This window comes from Taudactylus pleione, unplaced genomic scaffold, assembly GCF_031769625.1.
Source record: "Taudactylus pleione unplaced genomic scaffold, aTauple2 ptg000016l, whole genome shotgun sequence".
In the NCBI taxonomy this organism is placed as follows: domain Eukaryota; kingdom Metazoa; phylum Chordata; class Amphibia; order Anura; family Myobatrachidae; genus Taudactylus; species Taudactylus pleione.
In genome coordinates, this window is record NW_028284418.1 from 11,667,181 (window position 1) to 11,685,811 (window position 18,631).

Below are 18,631 nucleotides of genomic sequence, written 5' to 3' on the forward strand. Positions count from 1 at the left end.
TCAAGTTTTAAATTATACATTTTTAACAGTGCCTGAAGGCCCTGAACACACAACAAACTGCCTCACAGAACCCCTAGTATATGCTGGGTGGCACCTTAACAATTACATTATAATTTTTGACACAAGTTTTATATAACATTTATTTAATTGTGCCTGAGGGGCCAGAACACACAGCAAACAGCCTCACATCGCTCCTAGCATAATGGTGGCACCCTAATGACATTATATTTTTTAATACAGAAGTTTTATTGCAAACATTTTTTTACCAGTGCCTAAAGGCCCTGAATATGCAACAAACAGCCTCACTGCGCTCCTGGCATATGCTGGGTGGCACTCTATGTTATATATATTAACACACAAGTTTTGTATTACATTTTTTTAACTGTGCCTGAACACACAACAAACTGCCTCACAGTGCTCCTAGTATAATGGTGGCACCCTAATAGTAATGATGACGTTATAATAGTTATTTTTTGTTTTTTGTTACACGGATGTTGAGGTGGGTCATTATGATCTGGGTATATTTTATGCCTGATTTTTAAATTTTAAGGATGATTTTAGAAGATTATTAGTATATTTCGAATAATGTATTTTGATAAAATAAAAAGTAACAAAAAAAATCAACAAAATTGATGACTTCTGTGTTATTGCTAATATATCTTAACAATAAACTTTTCATTTAAAATTAAACTTTTTCGTTGACTTAAGTTCTCCAAATTTTTTTTTTTTTTTTTTAAAGAGTTCCTCAGTAGGCTTTCTTTTAGCAACAAAAACACAGTTCTGCAGTCCACTCCTATGGCATTTTTTTATGCCTCACAGAGTGCTGCAGCCAGCCAACAGTACACAGTGCTCCTGCCTTAACAGTGCTCCTAATTATCCTTTACTTTCTTTCCCCGGTCTCCATTGTGAAATGGCACCCAATCACGAGGGAGGGACTTTAATATGCAGTTCAAAATGCAAGACCCAAAGCCGGGAAGATGATGTTTTGCCTCGTTTTGACGTATGAACATGGAGGGTAGACCCAACCCCCGGTTCGGTTCGACTTGGAGCCCCTAAGTTTGGGTGTGCTTGGTTTCTGTGGAAACCGAACCGCACATCTCTCCTTTACACCCTGGCAGAATCACTATGCACTGCAGCTGGGGCAGATGTAAAACGTGCAGAGAAATTAGATATGGGAGGGACGTGTCCAAACTCAGACCTACAGTATATTACAGTATAACAATTAAACTGTGCAGTATTTGTTGGCTACATGCAAAAACAGACATTATTTAACCTGCATACAAACATTGTATTACAGTATTGTTTGTTCCAGGTACAAAGAGGAAGATGTATCAAACCTCAGAGAGAGATAAAGTGGAGACGTTTTTCAACCAACCAACCAATCAGCTTCTAAATGTCTTTAATCTAGTACAGTCTATAAACTGACAATCAGAAGCTGATTGGTTGCTATGGGCAACTTCTCCACTTTATCTCTCAGAAAGATTTGATACATCTCCCCCAAAGTTACTTCCTTTTATATTTTTGCTTCGCTCTAAACTCAGAATTAGTCCCAATACGTACACATTGGGCCTGATTCATTACGGATTGCAACTGCAACAGCATACGCAGATCGGTCGATGGTGCGTACTGTGCATGTGTATGCATCGCAGTGTGTGTGTATGTGTGTGGGAGTTAGCATCGCCATCTCAGAGTGAGTGACGGGACATTTAGCGGTGGTAACAGGCAGGCATGCCAAGAGCCGCGAGCAGTCTCCCAGTGCAGCCGAGCACACAGCAGCGTGTGCTGGGCTGCTGTGATGTAAGAGGGAGGGTGCAGCGCTGGACCCAGGCCCCCACCGGGCCCCTCCAGCAAGCCCGTGCCCGGGTAATTAGTACCCGCTCCACCCCTTCCCGGCGCCCCTGGTGACAGGTGTTTGAACATTGTTACTTGGCTGTGCATAAGTTAGCCACTGCGATGGCATACACAGCGTGAGTACTCGCTGCGTGCGACGACAGTTGTAATTTCTGAGACAGATCAGGACTGCTGTAATTGTGCAAGAGAGACCAATGTTATTCGATGGTAATGATGTATATACAGGTCTGCGATGTCTTACGAATGTGAGATAGTGGTAGTGAGCATCTCTATGCTGGCTTTGTGATTGGCTTATTTAATTTGCCATCTCATTTGAAAATGATATGTAACTAGCTGAAGTACTCAGGGTTGCCCGGGTTTAAATCTTTTAGTTAATAAGTTTTATTATGCGATGTCATCCAAATCAATCCAGTGGAAGGCCCAGAACAGGCTCCATGGGTCAAAGTTCTACCCAGTGCACTCTGCCATGAGGTCCGACCAGGATCCCAACCACTCCATTAGGTATCCCAGACCAACTGCCACCCCTCTGTGAAGTTTTCATCCAAATTCATCCAGTGTAACAACCAGAACAGGCTCCCCGGTACACGTCCTCTTCTCCGTGTAGGCATGTAGACATGCACCTATGTCTTTTTTCCCCCGCATTTTCACAACCTGGATCGGCTCGGAAAAGCCCAGTGCTGGTTGTGCATTAAGGGGGCATAACACGGCAGTATTTTTTTATTTTACAATTTTTATTGTTTTTACACACAGAAATATGCACAGATCTCATGGATCTGTGTATGTTTCTGTGTAACTGGCACCTGCTCATGCTAAAATTGCCAGCATGAAGCAGGTCTTTTATTTTCAGGATTTTAAGTTCAATTTTGTGTGGTCGATTTGGTGTTCAATTTGGACATTGGCATCCAAAATCGAACAAGAAATCTTTAGTCAAACCACATCGAATTCGATTTAGAAAATCAAATATTTATAAATATGGGATGTTGACAGTGATTTCTGCATTCGATTTGATTCAATTTCAGGTGAGCTAAATTGAACATAAAATCTAATGCAAAATCGAACTTTGATAAATATACCCCTTAATGCGTAAAATCTTCTGGTTAATCCTTTAAAGTTATAATAATGTACATACATAAAAACCAGAGCAAATGGCCTTTTTTTCTGAAGATTGCTGAACTGTTTTAGATAACGCCATAATGGTGATTATGTAAAAATATTAGGATATCATAATGCAGTATTTTGTACAAAATACCAGTTTTAAAAATGTGACATGTTGACTGCATGTAATATTTAGACCATAAGACCATCTGAGATAAAGATATGTCTCCTTAAAAATAATGTATCTAACTTAGAAGATGGTTCGAATGAAGACCATAAACCAGGGTTGCTGACATTTGGCTTCCTCCTTCCGGGAGGGAGCTGTCGGGCAACCACACGGGGGGGCGTGTCGCGCTGAAAAGGGGGCATGGCCTGAAGAATACCACATTGGGAGCGGGGCATAGGGTATGACAGCGCGATTGCGTCATTGTGGCCCCTCCCCCTCTTCACAATGCCAAGGTTAATGGCATTGTGAAGCAGGGGGCGGGGATACGGTGACACGATTCAGCGCAAATTGCGTCACCAGCCCCCCGCTGCCGGGGTTTATACAGCTGGCTCGCTGGGGCTGGGAGGCTTGCCTGCCTTTCCGGGGGGCCGGGCGCGATTTTTGAGAGGGTAGGCAAGTATGCCATAAACCCCTCATTGGCATCTACCCAAATCTGCTTTTTTGAAACAGCTAGTAAGAGGGAATTGTGGGGGAAACTTCTTTAACTGTATTATGTCATGTTAGATACACAGATTTTGTCCATTCCTCTGGGAACGATTCTAATATTGGGGAATGTTCCACACTTCCTGCTTTTCCCAGCAATTTAAATAATGAAACATATGTATTTCACCTTTATTTTTTTATTGTGGCAGATGGGGAGTTTGGCTGGTGTGGTACACCCACCTGTTATACCATAATGCAGGTGTCCAACAGTGAGCTCGGGGTGGACAGAAACCTTCCATGGTGCAAACGATTAACTTTGTATATAGATTTTTTTTATTAATTGTTTTTTATATCAATTTAGCATTGTATTTACTCAGCATTTAGTAAGCTATGACTGTGTTCTTATTGAAATTTTGTGCCTGTGAATTCAGCTATTATAAATGCTGCATCACTGGGATACAGGTTATCCTTTGAATAATTAGAACTAGGATTGACTTAAAGTTTAATTGTAGTTTGTGAAGGGATTACTGAAGCCTTACTGATCAGGAACATCTTCTGAAAAAACCTTAGCGGTGATATAATCTGGGAATTAATAGTGATCTTGTGAGATAGCGAGTAGTTGTTTTTGATTTGACCCTATATCATGCCCATGTCATGCAATCTCAAGTGAGCTCACATTCATGACAATTTGTTGACAGCGGTGAGATATTTCAATCTCTTATAACCGTGTCCGTGAGAATCTTACAGAATTCACAACATTAGAAAAGGTACTGTAAGAATATAAATATACAACAAATCTTTGTATTATAGTAAAAATATATTCTCGATTACCTGTTTTGGGCAATAGAGTAATCAATGTCTCTTTTTCTGGGACTGTAATGTTTAAAAGCAGCATAGCCATGTTTTACCTGTCAGGAAAGATTCTTCCAAGGATAAAGTCTACTGCATGAAGCTGCTTCTTTGCAATCAACCACAGTGATGGCATAGCGGATCTTGCTGACTATAAACATCCATAGTCAGTTCTATCTATAGGCAAACCAGATAGACAACCAGATAAAATGTTTCCTAGCCCGAATAGTCTATGTGACTTAGTTGCAACATCTGCTTAGTTCCTTAAAGCATTTCTTAAATGCAATTTCTATGTACTTATTTTCATCTTAAAAGACCAAGGAAAGACACTTTTCATATTGATATATAATATAAAGGTATTACTGAGCTGGATGACATACATGAAATAACTGAAGTGTTTAAATTGAACTAAACCTGTCCACATTCTCTGTGTCACTCCTCTGCAGCAGGTTGCCATTTTCGGAAGCAGTAGTTTATTTTTTAGTTTTTCTTTAAGCCAGCAGAGTTTAGCTGGCAACTTTGTTGACTTGCAGTGCAGAAATGCATGGTGAATTGGTTAATTTCTGGACCAGAACAGGCAGTGCCATAACAGGGCACAAATGCCCCCTGAGCCGGTCCGCCCCTTAAGCTCCCGAAATCAGGGGCATTGGAATGATTTTATGTTGGGGGGCAACATAAACTCATTCCTCCTCTTGCCACCACCCCCCACACCCCCAACCCAAACTTACCTGTTGCGCCAGAGCTCAGTGGACATGAAACCCCGCCGTGTCCATGGAACCGCACTTCCCCCCTCATACGACGCCACGTCCAGTAAGACACATTCGGCAGCGCGAGTTCTCCGGATTAGCTCCCGTTAGCCACTGATCATCTAACAGTCAGAGATTCAGTTTGGAGTTTGAAACTCACTTACCCTTCATCTGTGAGTATATACAAATATTTACCCAAGCGGACAGAAGTCTAGAGACTTTGAATTACCATCATTACTGTGTCTTTTTACATCTAACAAATATGGAACGATAACCAAAGGCATATTTTGAGTAACATGCTCCCAGATTGACACTAGAGACTTTTGTTACTGTGTTTATTCTGAGTTTCGTTACTTATGATTACAAGCAACCTTAACAGTGCAACCTTTGTATTTTTGCAAGAATAGACTGTTTTTATTTAATTTTTATTCATATGTTTATTTTCTACTGCTATTCACTTTAATACTCCTGGGAGTTATACATTTGTGGATAAAATTTTAAATTCTATTTAATAAATTGCTAGTATTTGGAGTTTGTTTAGCTTGTATTTTTGAATGCCACTAAGCACTGCACATGTTTTCTGAACTCCACGTCCGGCCCTGGTCAGGCTTGAGCAGCGGCCGCATATGGTCAGGGGCTGCGCTTCCCTGCACCACACAGAGGAGGAGAAGGTGTAATCTGCAGTCTTCTAACGTAAAGATTGCACATTACACATCCTCCTCTGTGCAGAGCAGGGGCTGTGCAGCCTATTACTATAAAGCACAGCCCCTGACCGTCCGCAGCCGGCGTCTTTCAAATGTTTGAAATGTTTGGGGGGAGGGGGGGGCCCCACTTGTTGCCTCCCCCAGTTCTGACGCCTATGTCCAACGTCATGACGTCACTTGCATAAAGCCATTATGTCGCACAGAGGGGGCGGGGTTTGTAGCACTGGTAAGAGAAGCACTGACCGGTGCATCCTGAGGACGCTCTGTTCAGCTGTAGAGGCCGCAGGGCGCCTGTCTGGAGCATCTAAAGGTCACTCCGGCAGCGATCTAGCAGTGATCCTGGCTGCAGGGTGCCGTTCAAGATACCCTGCTAGCCAGAAGCTAGGGCTGTGGGCCGCCAACAAAGCCCTGCATTTTGTGCGGCGGCACCGGACATAGGGCCTGATTCAGAGGCGCTCGCTCCAACCAGGACCTCAACCCCCTAGTATTTCTTCTGGGATACAATGTTATCACTCCGTGACAATTTCATCCATATCCATCCAGTGGAAGGCTCAGATCAGACTCCCTGGGTCAAAGTTCTGCCCAGTGTGCACCAATGAGAGGTCCGGCTGGGACCCTAAAACCCTTAACACCTGGCCAGGATCTAAATTGAGCACATCACATTGGTTTCATACTAATCAGTGCAGGGGTGTATCTTCAAGTTATTAAGTTTTATTATGTGATGTCATCCAAATCCATCCAGTGGAAGACCCAGAACAGGCTCCCTGAGTCAAGGATCTGCCTGGCGTACACAAAGGGAGGTCCGACTGGGACCCTAACCTCCATAAAACCTGGTGCAGGGCTAATCTATGCCATTGTGCAACACTCCTAAAACAAGCCCCCAGGCAAATGAAATCAGCCTGTCTTTTTAAGCAAACAAACTTCTGCAAGTAGTAGTAGTAAAAGAATTTCCACACTACACAAATGCTAGGGGATATATAAAAATGGTAGCATTTATGTATGTGTACCACGTAAGTTCCTGCTAGAAATGGTGTTATGGTGTCAAGCTGCTGGAAATATATTATACTGCAGCACAGAAAGCCCTTTCATCAGAATATTAGCTGTAGAAACTTTACAGCACTCAGAAATCATGCTAAGGCATTTTCTCTCGCTTCAGGACTCAAGTGCTTAGAGACTTTTTCCATTAGGGTCTCCTCCGAGTTATTTGGTGTTTCCATGGTTAACCCTATAAGTGACAGCACAATTTGATTAAGCTTTGGATGCATCTGCCAGTTCTTGGCTGTGCCCAACAGTTGGACAATAGCACTTGTTTCCCCTCTGATGGGAAATAACACAGGACTAAAATGTGTAAAATGGTCAACAGTATCTCCTGTATTCTTATATATTTTGTGCTATTTGTACAACTGAATACTACCGTGCTTGTACCTTAAGTATATTGCTGTACTTCTTGAAAATAAAAATAATAAACATTTTTTAATGAAATGTATACTTTTGTATTACATTTTTATTTGTTTTTACTAGTCCCACTATTGCAATAGTTCTTGATTAATGCTTTTAAATCTAGAAGTTACTTCCACTTCATGGCCAGGCCAGACATGCCGAGGCAGCAAGATCGGCACAGCAGGGGGTGGGATGGGGGCGTGGCTGACTGTTTGCATCATCACGGCCCGGCCCCGCTGCACAATGCCGAAATTACCAGCATTGTGCAGCCAGGGGCAAGGCCACGATGACGCGATTCACGCTGAATGGAGGTGGAGTGGATGCTGGTGGGGGATACGGGAAATGGGGGGGTTGGCGCTGGCCGGAAGACTTGCGGGGGAGTTGGGAGTGCCACCCGATATTAGGGAGGCTCTCGACTGTCCCAGGAGAGTAGGCAAGTATGGGCCAGGCCCACTTACAGGTAGTGATCTGTTATTTAGGGGTCTATTCCTTATACAAAAGCATAATATTTTTACCTACTTTGTATAAGTAAGTGTTAGGGCCATACATTATAAAGGTAATGCAGGAGATATCAGTGATATATCCTGCTTACCTTTCCGCTTTAATCTGGCCAGTTGTCCCCATACACTAGTATGGGGACCTAAATTTGTCAAGCTCCGAAAATACCACATTTTCGGAGCTTGACTGCGGGAGCATTTGTCATCTTCAGATGGTGTTTGTGCGTTCCCCTACCCTGCTCCTTCCCTATGGGAAGGAGTTCTGGGTTGCTAAGAGATCCTTTTAGATCCCTCCGCCACTGTTTGGCTCCTTCGGCTCCTTCCGTCGGATGCCAGAGCTTTGTGCACCTGCGCGAACACCAGTTCAAACAGTTACGCCTGCACTGCCGGGTCAGACTTCCTGGGGAGAGTCTCAGGGACATGGACGCAAAGGAGAAAGTACTCTGTCATGCCTGATGGTTGGAGTTGTTTGGAACAGGCATGGGAGGCTGAAGCAGAGCCTAGGGAGGCGTGACTGAATCTGGGTGGCTTGCGCCAGGACTTCTTCTTGCAATGAGGGAAGATAGGAGGCAGTGGAACTGCTGGAGGTGATGAGCCTGAAGGTGAGGACAGTAGGGAACAACTTTTATTAGATTGGAAGAGTAAGAATAGGTGCACTGGTGTCCAGCCAAATATACCCTGAATTCAAAGCTTCCACAGTGGGCTCTGCTCCCCACAAAGCAATACATTAGAAAAAAAGCAAGAAGTGGAGCGCCGTGAAGAATTCAATAAATTTATTACATAAAAAAAATAATTCACCACATTAATTCCTAGGTAGTCATAAAACATTAGATTCAATGATGAACACAGAATAAAGTATGGTAAGCTAAAAATAATAATAATAATAATAATAATAATAATAATAATAATAATAATTTTATTTATATAGCGTTTTTCTCCCATAGGACTCAAAGTGGCTTTACAGACATCAGAAAACATGGTACATTGTACAAGGATTTGGTTTTGCAAAAAAAAGCACTATTTAATCTAATAGCACAAAACTTGTATAATAATATTGCTAGTAGTAAATAGCCTAATAAAACATATTTTCATTCAAATGTAGACATCTGCACAGATTTTTATCCTACATAGTAAATAAGTGGAAAGAGAATGTTGTTATCATGTCCAACAAAAGTTACAATCATTAAATCCTGTGGAATTAAATTGAGATCAATGTTGCAATCGACCACACTTTTCTGATGTAAACAGTCCACAAAAATAGTGGCAGTATGGGTGTGGGAAAAAAAATCAAAAATTTTATTTCCAAAGTTCCAACTTTTATATTCCCAGGATAATGATATTAATCAGAAGACTCACCCGTATCACAATGGTAGTGAGCAGTGAGAAATATATTTAAATATTAGCAGTGGAGTATAGATAACCTAATAGTCCCTTTTCAGGAATGCCGAATAAATGAATGGAATTAATCACCAGACAGGAGGTCCAATGTATACCTTTCCATACGCTGCTTGGTCTTTTTACTGGTGGTTAGTATATCCACAGGTATGCCAATAAGGCACTGCATTCCTCCACAGTTCAGTGAGAGTACGCCGGAAGGCTGGGTTACCTTTGTCGCGATGTATATACTGCTGGGCTGAAGCAGTCTTTATCCCGGAATGCTAATAATAGGTTGTAGTACACTGCTTGTGCCGGAGAGACCTCGCAGATGAAATAACAGGGCAGAAGTCCACGGCAGGTAGATTTGCTTTTATAGGCAATCTCTGTGCAGCATATGGATTGGAATTGATGTTTGGAGACAGTCAGGTCGGAACTGATGTTTGGAGAAAATCGAATTGGAAATGATGTTTGGAGACAGTCAGGTTGGAACTAATGTTGATGAATTGAAGAACTTGATTGGTTTGAGACCGATGTTGATGAACTCAAAAACTCAACTGATTTGAGACCGATGTTGATGAATTGCAGTACTGGATCGGTTTGGAAACGGTGATGGTAAATTGCAGTACTGGACCAGTTTGGAACCAATGATGGACATATCGGGTGGGACCGATGGTTGAATGTATCAGCTGTGACCGATGGTTGGAAATATCAGCTGGGACCAATGGATGGAGATATCGGCTGGGGCAGATGCTTGGAGATATTGGCTGGAACCGATGGTTGTACTGAGTAACCGATGAATTGAGTAAAATCTCTATTGAAATAGACACATGCTAAAGCATTAGATGAGTTCTGGGAGGTGGAGGCTTGTGAAGCACCTACTGGAGTAGAAGTAGAGACAGCTTGTGAAACTTCTGGCTTCAAAGAGGATGCTTACCTCCTCATCTCACATCTCCTGACCTGACTGGCTGAGGTCCCTGACTGGGACTGGTAGGACACTTGGAGTATTTTCTTAGGAGCTCCTATTGGGGTTGAGACATTTGCATCTCCTTCTGAGGTTATGGACTCATAACTCTTTGTTCAGAAAACAAAATCAAATTCCCTTTTTGGGATGGCTGGTTTAAACATTTCCTTAACTTCTTTACAGAAAGCTTGAAGGTTTAGTACTGGATCTTTAGTGTCACTATGTTGATTAACTCACTCCAAGACTGTTCCTCTAAAAGCTGAGACTAAGTATTTTTCTGTGGAAGTGATGGGAATCGGGGATGCTGTATGAAAACAGGTATGACATTGACGCGACAAGGCGCAGAAGTGGATCAAGTTCCCATCAAAGCAGAGAGATGACTGGTTATCAGCCAGAGATGGAGTCTGATTGAGTTCGGAGGTACTTGAATCAGTTGCAACTGAAGGAGACTGAACTGAATTGTAATCAGATTTTCTTGACCCAGGAGATCCCTTGGACAGATGGGTGGAACCGGATTGCGTCCAGAGGAATTTGATTCAGATGGGACTGAAGGAGGTGGAATCTGGCTGGAACCAGGACGGGTAGAATCTAAATGTTCATATTGCCCTTGTTCGACCTGAACCAAGCAGGAAGTGTTGAGGAAGGCGGAATTCAAAGACAACGTTAAAAAAGTGGTACTCAGACTGGTGTCCAACAGGGTGGTACTCTCAGGAGGTGACTGACAGTAGTCGATATCTGAATCTGTGGTACTGAAGACCCCTCCTGGAGCTAAGGCTCTGGAGACCCCTCCAGGGGTTGACAACTCAGACACCTCTCCTCGGGTTAGCAGATTATATGTTTCTCCTGGAGTTTGAGACTCTGATACCCCTCCTGGAGCTAGAACATACAGTAAGACACCCCTCCTGGGGTGAGAACATCAGATACTTCTACCGAGTCTGTGAAATCAGAAAGTCCTCGTGGGGCTGAAATATCAGACAATGCTCCTGGGGTCAGAACATTGGATGCCTCTCCAGAGACTGAAAAATCAGATGCCTCTCCTGAGGCTGCAGAATCAGATGACCCACCTGGGGCTGAAATATCGGATGCCTCCTCAAAGGCTGGAAAACCTGATGCCTCTCCTGAAGCTGGTAAATGTGATGTCTCTTTGATTGTGAGATACTTTGATATTCTTGTTTGGTTCTCACATTTGAAATAGGACCTTCTTGTTACGAGATCCCAATCGTACATTTGAAGCTCCTTTTGAATGGGAGTCATAACCATGGGAGTCATAACCATGAATGGGAGTTCAGGGCTGAGGAAACTACAACTGCAGATGACACATGGAAAAAATTGGACACACAAACACGGTGACACTGATGCGGGAGGATTCGGGAAGGCTGTCCTGGATGCCCCAGGATCACCAAGTGTAGCTTGGATATTATCCAGCCAATTGGTCAGCTCTTGCAAATCTTGCAGGAACTGTATCATGTAAGCCTGTGTTGCCTCTTGATGTTCTATGCGAGTTGGAATGTCATGTGCAAATCCTGCGGTTGGGCCTTATCCTCGGCTGATTCTATTGGGCCAGAAAAATCGTCATGCCTGACGGTTAGAGTTGGTTGGAACAGGTGTGAGAGGCTGAAGGGGAGCCTAGGGAGGCGTGAATGAATCTGGGTGGCTTGCGTCAGGACTTCCTCATACAATGAGGAAATATAGGAGGCAGTGGAACTGCTGGAGGTGATGAACCCGAAAGCAAGGACAGTAGGCCACAACTTTATTAGATTGGAAACTGAATTGGAACTGTAGTGGTAGAGTCAGATAGGAACCGATGCAATGGAATCGATTATATATGGAATTGGTGAAGCAAGGTCAGATTGGAACCGATGCTGTAGAATCAATTATATAGAATTGATGAAGCAGGATCAGATTGGAACTGATGTTTGGAGACAATTGGAACTGATGTTTGGAGACAGTCAGGTTGGAACTGATGTTAATGAAGAACTTGATTGGTTTGGAACAGATGATGAGGAATTGCAGTAGTGGACCTGTTTGGAACCGAATGATGTAAGTATCGGCTGGGACCTATGGTTGGAGATATCAGCTGGGACCGATGGTTGGAGGTATTGGCTGGGACCGATAGTTGTAGTTAGGAACAAGGACCAGTGTATAACCCAGACTGGGGCACAGATGGAATGGAGACTTACAACCAGACTTGGAACTGGAATCACACAAGACTGGAACTGTTCAGAAAAAAAGTTGTACTGGCAATGGAGGCCAGTCAGGAAGTGGAAGTTATAAGGGTGGATCCCCAGGGATTGGATGCCGCGATCAGCTCGTCTGGGAGCAGCACTCTGAGCGGTGAAGGAGAGTCAGGTGACTGAACCCAATATGGCTGCGCCCATACTGAGTTTTGGGGGGAACTTTGGTGTGCAGCCTGAGAGGTAGCATGCTGAGTAAACAACTGAGAGCACAGAGCAGGAACAGTGTGAACAGACCTCATAGCCAGCTGGATGTGATATAAAGTGCAGACGGACCTCTGTGTCATCCGGGGGTGACGTGCGGTCACAGCATGAGCGGTCCTCAGCTCTAGCTGGAACAACAATGCAGAGGTAAAACATAGGAGAATATGGGAAAAATTAGTCAGGATCATGACACCCTCAAGTTGGAGGTCGGGCCCCCTGACAGAGCTGCAGCTCTTACTGATGGATGGAGGCAGAGCAGAGCACTCCTCATCCAACATACTGCACTGTGTGGTTGGTGGCACAGGGCAATGGGGTCCCTGTAGGGCTTTGTAGGGCTCCCCGTGGAGAGAGCACATCCATTCATACAGGACGCCGAAGAGGAAAGACATGCGGTGTAGCAGCGATGGTCGCGATTGTTTCGATGGTGACCCCAGGCGGCGACCTGGGTCCAAGCGCTGGGATCACGCAAATGCAGCAAGGAGGTGTGTGACACCTCCTTCTGCATTTGCATTGTAAATGAACGGAATTGCACAGTCGCTTGTGTGCGGTTGTGCAATTCCGTCCATCTCTGAATCAGGCCCTTAGTGCAGGCTAAAGGAAACAGAGGCTGTGCAGAACTTTCCTGATCATGAGCAACCACTATTTTGTATTGACCTTTTAAACCTGTCGACCTTTTCCACTGTCGTCCTTTTGTCAGTCTACCTTTTGTACCTGTCGACTTTTTAGTCATGTCAACATATTGCATGTCGACAATTTGGTGTCGACCTATTCATTGTCGACCTTCTTACTGTCAACCTTTCATTCAGATCCCCACTGATAGGGCTTTGCTGAAAATGATAAATATGTAGGCCAATAAAGTATACCCCACATCACTGAGGTGTAACTTTAAATTCTTCTTTACAAAATTGTGTTTTAGTTTTTTATTAGACGATAATTTAAAAAGTCATGTTCTTTTTTATGCAAAATGGTTAATTTAAACAGCCTGTCAAAGAATATGCATGTTATATTTGTTCTGTCATATTTAACGTGTATATACCTTTCTTTATTACATACATACAGTAATTGGGTTTACAAGAACATAAAATGTAATGAGGTTTAGTGTTGACTTTAGTGACGGGTGAGGTTTGGCATTGGTGATATTATCAATGAGGAATAAGAAACACAGGTAATTTCAAAGATGTAAGACACTCACAGACATAGGCGTTCTGTTGGGAAATGTGGTTGATGCAGGTCTTCCAGCTGCAAAAAAATGTCCCCTTTTAAGTAGAGAATAATGTAATTTTACACATGGATGCAATGGTAGGATATTGAGCCATGGAATGGATCTGGTGGTTTCAGGGATTTTTAGCTAACGTTAAATCAAGCATGGCTCTAAATGGATGAGGCCTCTGCTAGACCACTTAGAGGCCCTGAGTTCTGCTGTATTCAATCATTTCTACTTTAACGAATTTACTTTGCCATGTGCAGAAGAACGAACTATATTTCTCCAGTGTTGGGATGTAAGGGGGAAGGCAGAAAACTGCAATCTCAAATATTAGAAACATTGCAACCTACTGATTCTTAACCCCTTCACACTTCAAGGTACTTTAGTTTGCACTTAAATTAGCAGAAAATATCTGTCTGTCTATCTAATCAAATGTATAGACGGCACTCCAGGCAATTGCAATAAACATATTTGTTTGTTAATTTATTTGCAGAAGCCTTCTGCAAATAAATAAACTAATATGTTTATTGCAATTCGGACACTCCTGCACCGATTGGGATGAAACCAATGCGAGGTGGTCAAGTTGGATCCTGGCCAGGTTTTAGGGGGGGTTAGGGTCCCGGTTGGACCTCCCTTTGGTGTACTTTGGACAGAACTTTGACCTGTGGAGCCTGTTCTGGGCCTTCCACAGGATGGATTTGGATAAAAACTTCACAGAGGGGTAACAATTGGTCTGGGATGCCAAATGGAGTGGTTGGGGTCCTGGTTGGATCTCACGGCGTAGTGCGCCGGACAGAACTTTGACCCAGGTAGCCTGTTCTGGGCCTTCCACTGGATGGATTTGGATAAAAACTTCACGGAGGGGTAACAATTGGTCTGGGATGCCAAATGAAGTGGTTGGGGTCCCGGTTGGACCTCACGGCGTAGTGCGCCAGATAGAACTTTGACCCAGATAGCCTGTTCTGGGCCCTCCACTGGACGGATTTGGACGATATCACATAAAACTTAATAACTTGAAGATTTAAACCCGGGCAATGCCGGGTACTTTAGCTAATACATATATTTATAGTTATATCTATTTATTTAGAGACAGAGAGAGGGAGTTACACAATTATTTCATAGGCACAAAATACAAAGTAAATTGTACACTTTTTTCTTCCTTTCCAGACACACAGTATTTTTTTTAGCTTCATATTGGAATAGATAGAAATGTATTGATGGGTATTAAAATGGGCAGACATAAAGACAAAATGTTTTCTAGAAAACATAAGTCTATGACCTGTAGTGTGAGGAACATATATCTGGTCCCCTCCAGCTACAGAGAACAAGTTGCAGCTTCAGTCAATGCTCCAGTAGATAACAGAATGTAACAACTGGTAACCGATTCATCACTTATGTCTGTTTTAGCAACAAAAAAAAAAGACTACAAAGGTCACAATATTCTTTACATTTCTCCCCTGGATACATGCAATTAGTAGCACCCGAGAAAAGACAGCAGCTTCAGCATTAACATTCTTCTACATGGGCTTAAGTGCCAGCAACCAGTGCAGCATTAACTCACTTCCTTAAGTTCCTATAGCAATGAATTAAAGATGCTGTGAGAACAAATGTTTAAATGACTATGACACAGTTATTCTATTATTAATAGTAATAAAAAAATACAGACATGTATCCATCACAGAAGAGAGGCAGCTCACAGCTGAGTGGGCTCATTGACATTTTTTTAAACAATCTAACAACCATTAATCACTTCCAACCAGAATCCTCTAATATGAAGGATGGGTTACTATGGGCTACTTGAACCACCTAATTTTACCTTCTCCAGGCCTAAATACCTTAACAGGTCATTTACTATTGTATCTTATTTCAGAGGTACATTTTTTTTATCACACCTTCCATTTCCATATTATATATCCTTATCCTACCACTTCAAGTGTCAGGGAGCCACCCTTAGCATTGGAGTCAGATGAATACTCATGTATATAATGTCATTGCTAATTGTTATACAAATACATTTATCCTCTTATCAATCTTATGTGGCAAGTCTACTTATCATCATTTGTGTGTAACCTTCTTCTGATAAAGTTACTTCAGCCACTTTCATTTAACTGTGGGCTAGGCCTTCTTTTTCATCGTTATCCATTAATTTGCTGATCTTTCAGTGGTAAGGCCGATTAATAAATGTGCCAAGTAGCTTGTCCCATTCCTCTGGTGTATGTAAGTAATTACCAGTTATTTTTCTTTTTGCTGGGCCGAGGTTTCCTGAGTCAACCCCTGGTAGAAATCACTAAGAGCTACTAATGCAAACAGTAAGATTAGAACTCTGGTGGAGACACTGCTTCACAGGGCCGTAGCTAGGGTAGTGCGGCCGGTGCCATCGCACAGGGCACCACAGATCAGGGGGCACTGTTTGGGCCTGTCAAATTTCTGTTTATTATCATCTCACTTGTAGCTTCCTCTTATTTCATCCCCAGCATCTCCTGGCCTCTCCTATCTCTTCCCTGGCCCTTCCCCATGAAGCCCTGGCCCTTTTTTGGTGCATTATGTCCCTTTGAAAAATGAGGGGGGCGCCAATGCTCTTTCTGGCACAGGGCACCAAAAAGTCTAGTTACGGCTCTGCTGCTTCAGAAAAAAAGGGGAGAACTATCTATAACTAGAGTAACAAATCCTCATACACACAGGTAAGAGGGACTACGCTTATCAACCAATTCTCCAGCCTGAAATTCCCCATGAATGGGTAAAATCCATGTAAATAATGCCTTCTCATAACTGAAAGAACAATTAACAGAACATGTTTTAAACCCCTCTTAAGATTCCCAATAAATAAGAGATCTCTTATGTGCAATAGTTTTTAACTCGAATAAGAAATCTACCACTACCATTTTATTTAACAAAATGATATGGCGGCTCCTTGCTAAACTAACTTGCTAAACATAACAATATGTCCCCTCTATGCCCTTAATTCACATTTTGTCCCATTAAATGTTCTAACCGAAATTAATTACTCCACAGTCTCACATAAGAGTTCCAAGATCATGTGCCAAAGACCATTAGGAATGACTTTTATACATCAAGGGACATGTTTAGCTCTAAATATAATACCATATATCAAGCACACCAGCATTAACTGTTTCAAGGGCTTAATGATTGAGACAGAGGAAACCACCAGTTGATTGTCTATCTACTAGCATGTTATCTGTATTAAAGCAAATAAACCTGATTCCAGCAAAGCTCCACATCTACTAAAGTTGGAAACCATTCCAAGAATGGTCTTTTAATTAATCCTATTTCAAACCATTTGTAGAACCTGAATAGAACCTTCACTAAAAGGACCCTTAAAAACTATTAATCCTGGGGATCGGTGAAAAGACTTATCCACTAGCAGATATAGGAATGACAGTACGATTACAACATTGTAATCGTACAGTCGTTCCTGATCCCCTGCAGTGCCTACACTGAATGTTATATTGTTCAGTGTAGATACCCTCCCTCATCTCTGAACATGGTCAATTTGTCATTATCGACAGATTGACCAGCACGTTCAGGCTATGATTGATGTCAGAAACGACCAGTGGGAGCGTGCATCGCTTCTTCATGCCAGATTTGCGCATGATTAATGAGCGATTGAACTATAACGTTATCGTTCAGTTGTCCATTTTAATCGACACAAGTGGATACCCGCCTAAAGGTCATTAGATTCTGTTCCTGACAGTCACAGAGATCTCACATTGTATTCTGATCAAAATGTCTTCCGGACCCTCAAATCCTCTTCGTGATCAGCAGAAGGTTTTATATATTCTTCTCTTTTAGTTTCCCCCTTTTTATTTTTCATTACCATACATATTGCTGAATTTTACCAACACAAGTCCAATGTTCACAAGTGGGAGGGAGAGTTACCTTATCTCAAAAGTGCAGATTTGTAACTATAGCTAATATAATCTTGCAGTTCCCCTGTCCCAGCTACAGGTTATTGTCAACAATAATCATCTACAAACATATCTTTCCATGGGTAAAATGTGGCCTACAAATTTAATGTACCCAGAAAAGATTGTAGCTGCTTTAAAGTGACCTTTTTAGCAACTAGATAGAAAATGTCCTTCAGTCCATCAGTTTGTCTTTGGGTAATGTATAGATCATGTTAATTGCATACTTTTTTACATCATGGCACATTTCAAAGATCCCGCAAGGCCCACACAGAAGAAGTCATCCAAATAATGTATCTCTAGGCAGTTCTACTGACTCTTCAAATGATGTATAAGTTACTGAACAACAATTCCTCATAAATCCCATGATTCACTGATACTCCAATAGGAATATTTATATCAAATTGATGTAACAGCAGCAAAATGGTAATACCTACAGTATATATTCTCTTTTATGTATTTTAGCTTTCAAGTGTCTTCTTCCAAAGGGCCTCTAATGAGACTTTAAAGCAGGGGTGGGGAACCTTTTTTCTGCTGAGGGCCATTTTTATATATAGAACATTATTTGCGGGCCTGGTGCAGGCCGCGCCCCCTCCATGTGACATCACACGGGGACGGGACCACAATCGCCGGTGATTACAGCAATGCCCGGAGCATCCTCAGAATGCTCCGGGGAGCTGTAAGGGCAGCGGTGTGAATGTCTGAAGCTTTCTAAGGACGCTCCAGATGGCACTGCTGCATAGATTCTGGCCGCAGTGTGTCATTCTATGCACCCTGCTAGCCAGATAAGGCTAGCCTAAAACAGCTCCGAGGGCCATACCAAATGATTCCGGGGGATTTATACGTCCCCTGGGCAGTAGGTTCCCCATCCCTGCTTTAAAGCATGTGTAAAAATGG